The 13,092-nt window shown below is 39.1% G+C and overlaps 2 protein-coding genes and 1 long non-coding RNA gene across 4 annotated transcripts in view; 2 read left to right on the top strand and 1 right to left on the bottom strand.

Annotated features, from left to right (window-relative positions):
- pou3f3b (POU class 3 homeobox 3b) overlaps positions 1–11,107 on the top strand; it is a 67,224-nt gene extending 56,117 nt beyond the window's left edge. Inside the window, exons 3-5 of the mRNA XM_078402586.1 lie at positions 610–728; positions 863–1,048; positions 8,177–11,107. The gene's annotated coding sequence lies outside the window, so the exon portion shown is untranslated. The remainder of the gene's footprint in view (positions 1–609; positions 729–862; positions 1,049–8,176) is intronic.
- Positions 1–13,092, top strand: part of mrps9 (mitochondrial ribosomal protein S9) — a 179,251-nt gene that overhangs the window by 58,826 nt on the left and 107,333 nt on the right. The gene's annotated exons all lie outside the window — the stretch shown is intronic.
- Positions 1–13,092, bottom strand: part of LOC144595284 (uncharacterized) — a 100,724-nt gene that overhangs the window by 37,581 nt on the left and 50,051 nt on the right. The gene's annotated exons all lie outside the window — the stretch shown is intronic.

Here is a 13,092-nt window from a genome sequence, read left to right as displayed (position 1 = left end):
GCTGGTTAGCATGCAACAACAGCTTTTCACTGTACTTCGGTACATGTGACAATAAACTAAACTAACTAACTAGTTCAAGCAGAGAGTTTGACACTGATGGATTTTCGATCAGTGTCATCGTCTTCTCCTTTCACAAGGATATTGCCAGGATTTGAAGGCCTGAGCTACAGAGGGAGATTGGGTAGGCTAGGATTTTATTCCTTGGAGTGCAGGAAGATGAGGGTTGATCATATTGAGGTGTATAAAGGCATGAGGGGAATAGATAGGGTAGATGCACAGAGTCTTTTACCCAGAGTAGGGGATCGAGAACCAGATGATATGTTTCAGGTGAGATGGGAAAGATTTGATAGGAACCTGAGGGGCAACCTTTTCACACAGAGGATAACAGGTATTGGGAATGAGTTACCAGAGGAAGTAATTGAGGCAGATATTAAAACAGCATTTAAAAGACATTTGGACAAGGACATGGATAGGAAAGGTTTGGAGGGATATGGACCAAACGCAGGCAGGTGGGACTATTGTAGATGGGGCATTTTGGTTGGCGTTGTTAAATTGGGCTGAAGGGCCTGTTTCCATGCTGCATGACTCTACGATTCTATCTCTTCCCAGATCTGCAGTGGGTATGAACAGTACGGAGATTGATCATTTTCTCTGTGGAATGTCATCTGAAGGAACAAACCTCAGGATTTCAAGTGACCAACTGTCAAGGTTTAATAAGCAATTAAAATGTAATAAGCGATATTAAATTAAAAATAAGATTAATCTAAAACATTTAAAATAATTAAAACATACCATAAATATTTAAAAAAATTAAAAATCTATAATTCACCTTATTTTTAATTTTACTTGCTCACAACTATAGCAGGTCACATCTGGTGCAAGATTCAAGAACAGATTTCCCAGCGTTAAAAAGCCAGCGATTTCGTTGCTCCGTAGCTGGACTGTTCAAGGAGAAGGAACAACAAAAAAATCAGCTGTGGAATGCAGACAGTAGATTTGTGAGTCCTGCATTCACAAGCGAACCTTGAAGATATCACCATTCACAAAGGTAAATGTCAGCATTTTTATATCGAACAGCCAGCAAAACTTTGTCTTTCCTTCATTATGCTGGCTGCCAGCATTTAGTCAAAGTTCAGAAGGAAGGGAAATTATCAAGGGAATGACCCATTAATTTACAGATCGCTTTGCATCAGCAGCTATACATGGAGACAATGTTTTTTTGTTGTTATTTTCCATCAAGAGCAATTAATTGAATTATTGCATACAAGAAATGTACGCTGTCAAGATAATATGTAAGAAAGGGTATCCTAGAAAGATGAAGAATCATTGCTATATAGCTTATTTGGCCAAGACAAAGTCAATATTATTACCGCAACAAGGTCGAGCAATATGTTAAAAAAATCCATGCAATAAGCAATAAGGTCATTTATCTTTTTGCAACCTGCAGTTTTTGTTACTTTTGCTTTCTCTGTACATTTGGTGCTTCCACAATGCTTTGGGATATGTGAGAGGTACGTCCTTCATTCACAGTGAGTCGACAGCCTTGCCGTTTGAGCCAATAGATTAAATTGTTTGGTTCAAGTTTAAATGTTCACCTTTTCATTGGGAGGAGAAATTTGCTCACTTTTAACATATGATCTAACTTGGCAAAATAAAAATCGTTTTCGGAGAAAATTATGCAATGAAAGATCTGTTGTCAAAGAAAGAGACATGTTATATTATTGATTCATTCATTAGCAATAGTTTCTAAGTTGTTAAGGCCATAAGGGCATAACACATGCGAGCAGAGTTAGGCCATTCAGTCCGTCAAGTCTACTCTGCCATTCAATCATGGCCGATCTATTTTCCCCTCTCAACCCTATTCTTCTACCTTCTCCCCGTAACCTTTGACACCTTTACTAATCAAGAATCTACCAATCTCTGTTTTAAACATGCCCGACCACTTGGCCTCCACAGTTTGAGTTTAGTTTATTATCACGTGTACCAAGGTACAGTGAAAAGCTTTTGTTCCTTGCTACAGCAGTCTGTGGCAATGAATTCTGCAGATTTACCACCCTCTGGCAAAATAAATTTCTCCTCATCTCCTTATTCTAAAGGTACTTTCCTTTCATTCTGTGGCTGTTCCCTCTGGTTGTTCAATATTCAATTGTTTGGCACAGTTACAAATATTTACGATAAATATGTATATATATATATCTGTGTGTGTGTGTGTGTGTGTGTGTGTGTGTGTGTGTGTGTGTATTCTTGTGCCGTAATCAAATATGAGCAAAATGTCATTGAAGAATAGTTAAATAAATGCTACAATTGCAGAACCAGCGTTTGCCCGTCCCAGGTGAAATTGGTTCTGTTGCCACCTGATTAAAATGAGGATGCGATGCCAGGCCTGTCAAAGCAAACACTGTCACTGTCTGCCTCAGGACACAGCAAGTAAACAGAGATGCTGACACATGCAGGATGAGAGGAGCTTCCCTACGACTTAACCTTTAACCCTGTGCTTGAACTATCAGCATCACATTAAACATGATGTCAGAAACCTTAGTTTCATTGACACCTGAAGGATACTGTATTTTAAATATTGAATAATGAATTTCTCGGCTGCGTTTAACATCTACAGTCTACCACTTGCATTCCTCAGATATAGGACATTGAGAAGGTAATTAACCATTGCAATCTTTTTGAAAGCAGTTCATGTAACTTGAATATATAATTTTGTTTTGAAATATATTGATTTGCAGTTAAAAAATTAAGAAGAAATCATGAAAAAAAGATTGTATAATATTTAAAAATCCAAGTCTTCTCTGCTTGCAGGTTATTGTTTTATGTTTTTATCCAAGGCAAAGCTTTTAAATTTAATTTTAAAGTACGCTTTATTTGGCACAGGAATTGTTAGCATTTAACATAATGTATGAAATTTGCAGATCAAGATGTTTGGTTTTAGGCTTTGCATCAGAATAAAAATACCATATCATAAAAATACCATATCAAAAATACCATATCATAGGAAATACCATATCATATATACCATACCATATCATATCAGAATACAAATACCATGATATGGTATTTGTTTTCTGATGCAAAGCCTAAAACCAAACATCTTGATCTGTACGTTTCATACATTCTGTTAAATGCTGACAATGCAAACCTGGTACTCTATATACGGTAAATTAGAAATTGTATTATAAAAGTATGTTCAGATTCAATCTTTTTTAGGCTGTTCATTATAGACATATATAGTAATAAAGCCTTTAATCAGAGGTTTAACACAGATGTTTTATGGTTAGACTGCATATTTTATTAGTGGTGGATATGTTAATGTCACATTATGTTACTCTTTTGAGCGTTATTTTTTCATTGTATTAACCAAATCAATAAGCATAATTGCAATTAAAATGGTTTTAAATTGATGGTCATCAATCCAGTCCAACTGGAGTTTGTATTCTGGACAAAAATAATATATTATATCTTGAAACAAATAAATCGTAACATTTATGGTTAATCTGATAGTGTAATTATAATGCATTCATGGAAGGCATAAGCTTTTAAAACCTATCATTATTGTACATTTCATATAAAAATATTTACTGCTGTTAGGTTAGCATTGGTAAATGATATTCTATGCAGCAACAAAGAATCAATATGGTAGCTGCCAACAACAACAAAATATAAAACGAATCATATTAATTTGGGTTAGAGATAAATATCCATTAACAAGTCGCAAATACAGCCCATACTTGCATTGATAATTTACCAGCACAATGAAATATTATCTAATAAGGCAGGAAGGACCATTGTTTAAAAGTCAGATTTTGTTCTCTTCCCTTGTCTTTTCTACTTTTTGAATTGCTTTTCTCTATTTCTATTATCCCAACTTTGGTGTTCCCAAATGTGCCCTGTTGGTTTGACAGTAATAGCTACTTAAGCTTGATGTTCTTATTTAACTCAGCCACCCACTATTATCTGTAACTTGCACTGAAGAACTGATTGCTTATGGATTACTGGCAATTAGCAGTTTAGTAAACCTCAGGAAAGTGAAATGGGAGTGAAGAGAACAGCTTCATCCTTTGCATGAATTTCTTTACCCAGCATGGACCACAAATAAAGTGGTTGTGCATTGGAGATTCATTTGTGTGAATGAGTAGATATTCAGATCCTAGAACCATGCACACCTGTATCCAGATCACCTGAACCTCAGTAGTGATGTTGGATGAGGTATTATGGCACCCTCAGGGATCAAGTCCCAAGCAAAATAAAATTATGATACCTGAAAATTTAAGCAATCATCTCCACTTTGAGATGACTGCGTCTGCTTTACTCTGATTCGATGTAAATTTAGTATGGTTTATTTTGACACAAGCTAAACTTTAATGGAATTTATGAAACTTATTGATCAAGATATTTACTTTTGACTTTGCTTTGCAATAAAAATGCCAAATCAATTTAACCTGAACCTTTATTTACTGTAAATTATCGAACATTGATGCATGCAAATGAAGGTGCGGATCTTATGCTCAGCATCCACAAGGCAAAGGTCTTCCAGCAACCCACTACCGATGCACCACAGATGAACCAATATTATAAGTTAATGTGGACACTTCAACTTCTCAGAAGCACCCCTCAGCACAATCAGATTCAATGCACCAGCATTGGTCCATTCAAGAAAAGGCTTTTTGCAGATCAGCACATCAGATCTGACACAAAACCTTACTGGGTACCAATATCCTTTCACTCTCAGTGCTTCTAGATCAGGACTACAAACAATGGGCACTGGAAAGATTCCATGAATGTTATCTCTGCAAACCCCTCCAAATTCCCCGGAAAAATAAATGGGAATGAACATTCCCTTCAACAGTCCTCTTCCATGCTGTCAGCATTAATTTTGTCCGGGTACTCGGGTTTCCTCCCATGTTCAAAAGATGTGCAGATTTGTAGGTTAATTGGCCTTTGTAAATTGTCCCTAATGTGTAGGGCCTGTATCGTCCAAACAATCACCAACAGTGAGGTTCTAATTGCACTAAGTTAGCTCAGTTTGGTCACATCGTTTGCATTCTCAACATTAGATTTCCAAAACAGCCACACAGGTCTCAACTTTGTCGCTGAATAGATTACCAAGTGGACGAAAGAAATGATTCAAGGCAGTGGCGCAGCTGATAGAGCTGCTGCCTCACAGCACCAGTGACCCAGGTTCAGTCTTGACCCCAGGTGCTGTCTGTGTGAAGTTTGCTCATTCTTCGTGACCACTGAGGTTTCCTCCATGTGCTCCAGTTTCCTCCCACATCCCAAAGACGTGTGGGTTTGTAGAGCTCTGTAAGTTGCACCCAGTGTGTAGAGAGGGGATGAGAAAGTGGGTTAACATAGAACTAGTGTGAATGAGTGATCAATGATAAGCATGGGCCAAAGGGCCATGCTGTATCTCTAAACAAAACTAAACTAAACTGTTCAAAGCTACATTGGAAATAAAGGAACATCTCACCACTCTGGCCCTTGATTTCTGAGAGTAGAGAAGCAACATTCGGAATAGTATTGGGAACCTTGAGACTCTGCATCAGAATCACACAGGAACACTCTGTCAGTGGTGGAAGGAGCGCATCGCCTCTTAAATTACCTCCATGGCCATCCCATCTGGCAGGTCCCACCCCACCTACAGAAAAGTCTGCAGTTCCCACCCTTTGTATGAAAATGTTGCCCCGCATATTCCTATTAAATCGTTCCCCTTCTCACCTTAAACCTGTGTCCTCTGGTTCTTGAGTTACTTACTCTGGGTAAGAGACGCTGTGTATTTACCCTATCGAATCCTCACATGATCTTATACACCTGCATAAGATCACCCCTCATCCTCCTGTGATTCAAGGAATAAAGTCCTAGCCTGCTTAACGTCTCCCTATAGCTCAGGCCCTCGAGTCCTGGCAACATCCTGCTTGGCCAATAGCTCAAATTTCTATACTAAGCAAAATAAGACATATTTCATGTTCCTAGCATTTTTCACTACAATCCGAAACTCTAGATTTAATCTCACATACAACATTTAACGTAATTCAACTGAAATCTTAGCCCAAGGGTGTAACCGATATTCAGTACAATTCCAATTATCAGGTTTCCAATTATCTGAGAGGAGCATTCTGAGAATCACTTTTATGTCAATCAAACAATTTAACTACAGTATTTAATTATTGACTTCCGGTTAGCCAACTCAATTACTTGAACTGAATTGCTGTCCCTAGAGTAGCTGGGATAATCAGAGTCCACAGTGCTTAATACAATTTCCATATACTTAATAATATTCTTATGTTTAATGTTGCTTTTTTCATCTGTCTGGGTGCAAATTAAATTTACAATTTGCTTTGGTGGAATATTGGCTAAAAGCCAATCTCTTACAGTCTTTAGTTCATGGTGAGGTTTTAAATTGAGCATTGAGAGCAGGTAGCCAAATGTCTTTTCAGTCAACGCTAGCTTTTCTGAGTCATTGCTGAAAATTCTTTCAATAGCCATAATCCAAATGACAAACAGAAGTGAGTCTGAGTCTGGAAATTCATTTTCTAAAGGAAATGGAATTGCATTTTTTTGTGGGATATCAAGTCACTTAACTATTACAGTAGTAGGAAGACCATCTGTACATTGCGGAGAATACATATCCCAAGCACTTTGTAACGTTTAGCTCCTTAAGTAGGCACAAATCCAATGTCACGCTGTTTTTGCCAAGATTTGAACATCACAGCATTGTTCAGAGAATTCTATAGATAGACAACTTTTAGTTTAGTTTAGAGATACAACAGGGAAAAAGGTCCTTCGGCCTAGGGTCCACACTGACCATCGATCACCTGCATGCTAGCTCCTTGTTATCCCACTTTCGCATCCTACACACAGGGGACAATTTACAGAAGCCAATTAACCTACAAACCTACATGTCTTTGGAATGTGAGAAGAAACCAGAGCACCAGGAAAAAACCCATGTGGTCACAGGGGGAACGTACAAACTCCGCACGGACAGCACTCATGGTCAGGATTGAACCCTAGTCTCTGGTGCTGTAAGGCAGCAACTCTACCGCTGTGCCACTGTGCTACCCTAACTGTAACTTTAAAAGTTATAGTCCAGAGAAGGTTAAGGTTTAAAGGAGATTTACAGGCCAAGTTTTTTTACTCAGAAGGTGATGAGTACCTGGAACGCAATGCTAGGGGCAGAGGTGGAGGCAGATACGATAGTGGCATTTGAGAGATTTTAATACAGGCATATGGATAAGCAGGGAATGGCGAGATATGAATTACATGTACATGCAGGCACATACGAGTTGGTCTTGGCATAATGTTCGGCACAGATATTGTGGGCCGAAGGGCCTGATCCTGTGTTGTACTATTCTATGTTCTATATACCTACATATTCTATATATCCTGAAAATGCAGAATGAGGTACATCAGTTGTCCACAATATGCACTGCAGCAACATTTTGAAATGGGCTCAATATAGAAATGAAGCAATGTCATAAATAGGCACCTGCTCCCACCCCTCATATAACCATCAAAGATGCCAGAAGAAGTCAAGGCTGGGCATATTAATGAATTAGTGAATGACTGATATGATTCAATTCTGCTTTGTTTCCTTCTTTATATTTCTTCTTTTATATTCTGCAGGGTTGCGGGGTGTAGGGAGGAGGGCTGTTTAATGTCTGAGTGTTTTTTCCAATGGCCATTGGTTTACTCATTAAAAGGTATTGCATCAGATCCACACCCGCTGAGGTCTGGATTTAATGTGAGCACATCAGATAAGATTGGAAAATCTACTTAAGAGAGGTAGATTGGCAATTTAGCCACACTAATTGTTCTTGAAGATTTAGTTTAACTTTGAACTTAATTCTGGATGCATAAGTTCTCAAGCTTCCTGAAACACATCCATGAATGGAGGTATGGACAATTGAATCTGACGCTGTATATTCCATTGTATTTTACTGCAGCTGTCTCTATAAGGCGCTGGTAAGGCCGCATTTGGAATATAGTGAGCAATTCTGGGCACCATATCTAAAGAATACGTGGCAGTTAGTTTTATTTAATTTAGAGATACTGCATTGAAACAGGCCTTTCAGCCCATCGAGTCCATGCTGATCATCGATCACCCATTCACACTAGTTCTATGAGATCCCACTTTCCCATCCACTCCCTTATGAGAAATTATTTTCTTCTACAGAGACCAATTAACCTACAAATCTGCACGTTGTTGGGATGTGAGAACAAACTGGAGCATCAGGAAGAAACCCACATCATCACAGGGAGAACATGCAAACTCCACACAGACAGCACCTGGGGTCAGGATCGAACCTGGGTGCTGTGAGGCAGCAGCTCTCCCAGCTGTATCACTGTGGCATCCCATTACTGATGGTTTACTGTGTGCTCCATAAAACTTTGCAGTGCTGGGGGTGGAATGCATATATTAGAAAGAAGCAAGGCATAAAAATGATAATGCATCATTTTTCAGTTTTAAATCATTGCTGCATGCCTCCCTAATGTTGTTTTAAAAAGCTCAACAAAATTGTGACATGCAATAGCAAAGGTTGGAGGGTCTGCTCCTTTTGATATGGAGGGTCCCTGCTCCTTTTGGTATAGTTAGTGCTGTTTATATTTGCTCGTTGTGATATATGAGACATATCAAAATATAACTGTTTCACTGACCCTACCTCAGCATGTATATGTGATTGATGAATGTTACAAAGTATGTAATGGTGCCTTCTTAAGAATGAGTCACTGTCGTCCTGTTGCTGCACATTTTATGAGATGGGTGAAGGCCTTGTGAGAAATTAATGACATGAATTCAAACGTTCAAGTCAAGAACATTGAAGGTTTTCATAACGTGCACGTTCACCTTTTCACTCAGAGTTGAAGCAGGTGAGTGTTGGAGGCAATTTGATGAGGTAAGTTGGGATTCTGCCAACCAAGTGGCTGTTAGACCACTCCTATCAAGATCCCATTTCTGAAGCCCAGGCAATTAGAAACTCTTCTTATCTCCAGTGCAACCCCTCTCACATTAGATGCAAATTGGCTGGGGGCTGGAGATAGACACAAAAAGCTGGAGTAACTCAGTGGGACAGGCAGCATCTTTGGATAGAAGGAATGGGTGATGTTTCGGGTCAAGTCATCAGCTTTTTGTGTCTATCTTTGGTTTAAATCAGCATCTGCAGCTCCTTCCTACACTTCCCTTCTCTGGGGTTCTGTGTTCCCTGTGAACGGAGAGATGAAGGCACACCTTGCAGTCATATTCTCTGCTGATGGAAAAATTACACGTGATAAATGCGTACATGGATTAACGGAGATCATTTTTAATGGCAGCTATGAATGCAAGCCTTGTCGTTGCATAAAGAGACTCATTTATTTACTTTAATGGGTTTTTTGACGAGATCCATACACATCTCCAAGCTAATGGATCTAGAAATAAGCACTGCCATCTGCCACTGTATCCTCAACTTTCTGACCCAAGGTCAACTATCAGAATGGATAGGTGACGACACCTCTTCTATAATAATTCTCATCACCAGTGGCCCACAAGGATACATTCTCAGTCCTCGACTATGCCCTATACACTCACGACTGTGCAGCCAAATTCAGATCCAATTGAGGGTCACGTAGCATCCCAGAAGAACATGGATAGGCAATCTTTTGTGTCAGGACTCTTCTTCAGACAACCATACTTTCGATGATAAAGTGGTTATTGCTCGAAGCCATATCTACACGTATACGAAGGAACTGCAGATGCTGGTTTGCACTGAAGGTAGATACAAAATGCTGGAGAACTCAATGGGTCAGGCACCATCTCTGGAGAAAAGGAATATTTGATGTTTTGGATTGAGATCTTTCTTCCAAAGGTGTGTCTATCCACATCTATACTTTTCTGGCATATGGGGAATCATTTGGTCTAGCATTTTGAAAGGTAATGTTCATTATTCATCCTTGCAAAGGTACTGGACTACACTGCCCAGCTACATTGCATTGCTCCTGCTCACTCTGATAATCACCCATCTCAGAAGAGTGTCAACCCAAAATGTCACCCATTTTTTCTCTCCAGAGATGCTGCCTGTCCCGCTGAGTTAGTCCAGCTTTTTGTGTCTATCCCCTGTAATCACTCCTTGCCCTCGCTTCTCAGCACCAGCTGAGTTCTGTGGTCTCTGGTGCAGTAACCCAGGTACGAAACTTCTCTTTGCACGAAGCTGCCTTGGATTATCCACCAGTCAAATGCACGCAACAGTCTTTTGCAATTGCAGTCCAAACTCAGTGAAGTACAGTGCCCAATATGAGCAACGTTTGCGTCTAACTGATCAGGTGCAAGTGTCCTACATCCAGTTTAAGCTTAATCCAATGGTTCAAGTCCATAACTCCCTGAAAATAGCAACACAACTAGATAGAGTGGTAAAGAAGGCATACGGTATGCTTGCTTTCATAGTTCAGGGCTATACAAATTCACAATATAGCTTTATAGCACCTTTGGTTTGGCCGTATTTGGAGTACTGCTTGCAGTCTGATCTTCCCATTACAGGAAGAATGTGGAGGCTTTGGAAAGGGAGGATAACCAGTGATTTTTGGATTAGGGGGTATTAGATACAGGGAGAGGTTGGACAGACTTGGATTGTTTTCTCTGGCACACCAGAGGTTGCGTGGAGACCTGATAGGCTGGCATGGTGGCACAGCGGTAGAGTTGCTGCCTTACAGTGCTTGCAGCGCTAGAGACCCGGGTTCAGTCCCAACTATGGGTGCTGTCTGTACAGAGTTTGTACGTTCTCCCCATGACCTGTGTGGGTTTTCGCCAAGATCAGTTTCCTCACACACACCAAAGATGTACAATTTTGTAGGTTAATTGGCTTGAGTTTGTATACTTGGTATATGTGTAAATTGTCCCTAGGCATGGACTTAGTGGGCCAAAGGGGTTGTTTCCACACTGTATCTCTAAATTAAACTAAACGACAGCATATAAAATTGTGAGAGACAGTCGTGGCCTTTTTCCTCAGGATGGAAAAAACAATTTAAGAATAAGGGGTAGGCTATTTAGAACGGAGATGAGGAAGAACTTTTTCAGTCAGAGAGTGGTGAAGGTGTGGAATTCTCTGCCTCAGAAGGCAGTGGAGGCCAGTTCGTTGGATGCTTTCAAGAGAGAGCTGGATAGAGCTCTTAAGGATAGCGGAGTGAGGGGGTATGGGGAGAAGGCAGGAACGGGGTACTGATTGAGAGTGATCAGCCATGATCGCATTGAATGGCGGTGCTGGCTCGAAGGGCTGAATGGCCTACTCCTGCACCTATTGTCTATTGTCTATAATTAGATGCCATTGTTTTGAGATAATAGGGGCAAAGTTGGTTTTTGAGGTAGATATGATAGGGGGATTTAGGAGACTTTTGGATATGCAAATAGATATGTAAGGAATGGGGGGATATGGATTATGTTCAAGTAGATAAGAGATAGTCTTGGCATCATGTTTGGCACAGACATTGTGGGCTGAAGGGCCTGCTCTTGTGCTGTACTGTTCTATGTTCAATGTTCTAGCTTCTATGTTAAACATAAACCTAAATCATAACTCATGATTAGTTTTATATTTAAGGTAGTTCAGATATACTTTGACCACATTATTACCCTACTCTCTGCAGCTCAAACCCCAACCTTTCTGCATAGTCTGATGTTAACTAGCACACCTTCTCTGATATTGCTTAATATTAGATTAATTGTTGATCACTAACCATGTACTTCAACAGTGAAAAACAGTGGAAGTGAAAATTGTAGCACATCGTGCTTGATCGTGTAATTTACCTTGCCTATGAACCATGGAAAGCCAAAATGATAAATTTATTAAAGGTATCGGATGTTCAACAAAAAGGAAGTGCTTTTGTCTAACTTAATCTTGATGATAGTACTAATGAAACATGGTTAATTATTTATAGGGCATGCACTTCCAAAATGATTGGGATTACTTGTGAGGAAGGCAAAGAAGATCGATTCAGTATTCAACAGAATAGTAGATATTAATTTCACAAAGGTCTGGAATTTAAAGGCATTTTCAGAATATTCATTTTGAATAGGTGTCACTGGAGATTCTTCTCAGTGGAGAGAAATAAAATCAACTGAATGGTTATTATGGAACTCAACCTCTGAATATATAACAGAATTTAAATGATAAATAATATGATAATGGATCAGAATGTCATGAACTATATTTATGAATTTATTTGTCACTTAAATTATGAAAAAACCATGTCAGTAAATAGACGTTTTGGATTATGCCTGCAACTGATCATAAATAGATAGCATTTAGTAACTGACACCCTAAGGCACATTAAACACCAATGAATTACACAAAGAATTTAATTATCTTCCTTCTAACTTCTACTTTGGATTTAACTAATGCATCTAAAAAAAAAAAATGAATTCCAATTGTTCAGATTATCCCGTGGAATTAATAACAGGAATTTGAACTGTTACAAAATCCCACACATACTTGGAATTGGAATGAAAAAATACCAGAAAAAATCAAAAGGCCAGGCTGCACATATAAAGAGTGAAATGGAGATAACGGACTAGAACTGTCAGTGTTTAGTTGCTTAAAATCATATTAAGTCTCTGGTTTCCACAAATTTAACATGAAATCCAAAAGCATGCCTCAGCAATCCTAAAGTGCCCTGATAATTGCACAAGGGCATTTGTCCCTCGGGTCTTGTACCTGAGTCCAGCATCTGAGACCACACTGATTTCAAAGGGAAAGAAGTAGGAGGCAAAGGGAAAGGAATGTTACTTTTTATTTATTAATTCATTTTATTTTATTACTGTCACGTGTACAGAGATACAGTGGAAAAATGTGGTTGTGTGCTATTCAGTTTAATCATGCTATGCATGAGTACAATCAAGCCATACACAAGTACAACTGATATTCTAGAGAAAATACCTGAGAGCAGAATATAATATTACAGTGCTACAGCATTACAGTTACAGAGAAAGTGCAAAAAGAAAAAGTGCAAGGGCCGTAATGAGGTAGGCTGAGAGGTCAGGACAATTAGCTCTAAGAAAACACATGTTTTAGAACTACCTGTGCATGACAACATTACAAGTAACTTTTCATTCTATTATCATAGAAA

Source organism: Rhinoraja longicauda, chromosome 7 (assembly GCF_053455715.1).
Source record: "Rhinoraja longicauda isolate Sanriku21f chromosome 7, sRhiLon1.1, whole genome shotgun sequence".
Classification (NCBI taxonomy): domain Eukaryota; kingdom Metazoa; phylum Chordata; class Chondrichthyes; order Rajiformes; family Arhynchobatidae; genus Rhinoraja; species Rhinoraja longicauda.
The sequence above is the reverse complement of the archived record's forward strand: the minus strand, read 5'-3'. Positions and strand labels throughout refer to the sequence as shown.